Raw genomic sequence first — 1,356 nt, forward strand, 5'->3', positions numbered from 1 at the left:
TTAAATCCCAAGTAAAACTATATATGCCTGAAAGTAGTGGCCAGCCTGGAGGTTGTTGCCCAATGGTCAGATGGGAAGATTTGGTCATAATTGGTTTTATGGTTAAATCCAAAGTAAAACTATATATGCCTGAAAGTAGTGGGAATTTTTTCAGTTAAAAAAATATTCAAAATTGTTGCAATATTTGTTTTTAGGCAGGGTAACTGCCAGACTTAATCTAAGGAAGATTTGGGATCAATTCTTGTATCTGCCACTCTAACACTAAGAGTACATCCAACAACCTGCAAGCAGATAGACCCATGATCAATTCTAGTAGCTGCCACTTTAACACCAAGACTACATCCAACAACCTGCAAGAAGATATACTAATTTCTTATGATTTTGGCAAGAGCCAAGACTCATGGATAAGGGGAATCCAGCCCCACACCATAGCAAGATAATATACTCAATATGACTTGATCCCTGATCTCGTGGGTTTCACCCAAAAAACCCAGTCGCCACACTACACATCACTGTATAAATTGCTACAACATTTTGACAATGCAGCTGTTTATATTTTGAAGGATGGAAGTTTCTATGACCGCCAAAACCCCCCAAGATCTCGATCTATTTCTAGCTCTGTGTAGGTAAGTGTCATCCATTTCTAATCATGGCACGAAGCAGTGTTGGAATCTGCATTTCAACCGGTTTATCCATCCACTTAACCTTTAGGGTTTTTATATTCCACGTCTAATAACATGTTGCTTAAAATTGTATACAGTAGGCTAAATTTCATCCGAGAATTCATTCAGAAATCTATCGTTGGAAACGGGTAAAAATTCACCTCGTTAAATTATGTAATTCAAATCTCCATTTTCTCACAATGGTGAATTATGTAATTCAAATCTATATTTTCTGCCAATGCAAGTGGTGTAGCCATTACATCTTGATAAGCCATCGTTTTTCTTTGGTTTTGGTTAAGGTTCAAAGAAATTTTAAAAAGCTTCTTGTCTTTTTCATTGTTTAATTTGCTTTTATACATCCAATTTTCTTAATATTGTTTAATTCTCTTTTATACCTCCAAGGTTGTTAATGGAAAACGCTTGCTTTCTACCAAAGGTTGAGTCAGGTTTATCTATTTTAATTTCTAAGATGGTAAGTTATAACATTATTTTGAATTTACTCTATCTTAAAAAAAACATACATCCTCATACTTAACATTTATATAAGATTATATAAGACTAACTAAAGTGTCAAAAATTTATTTTTTTTTGACTATCCAATGGTTCATTGATTTACATTTGTATCTCTAGAAGCACTCCATCCTTATACTTAACATCCATACTCCATCCTCATACTTAACATCCATATAAAAGT

The sequence above is a fragment of the Pinus tabuliformis genome, chromosome 1_1 (assembly GCF_031772625.1).
Source record: "Pinus tabuliformis cultivar Carrire ecotype Pingquan chromosome 1_1, CPIR1, whole genome shotgun sequence".
Lineage (NCBI taxonomy): Eukaryota > Viridiplantae > Streptophyta > Pinopsida > Pinales > Pinaceae > Pinus > Pinus tabuliformis.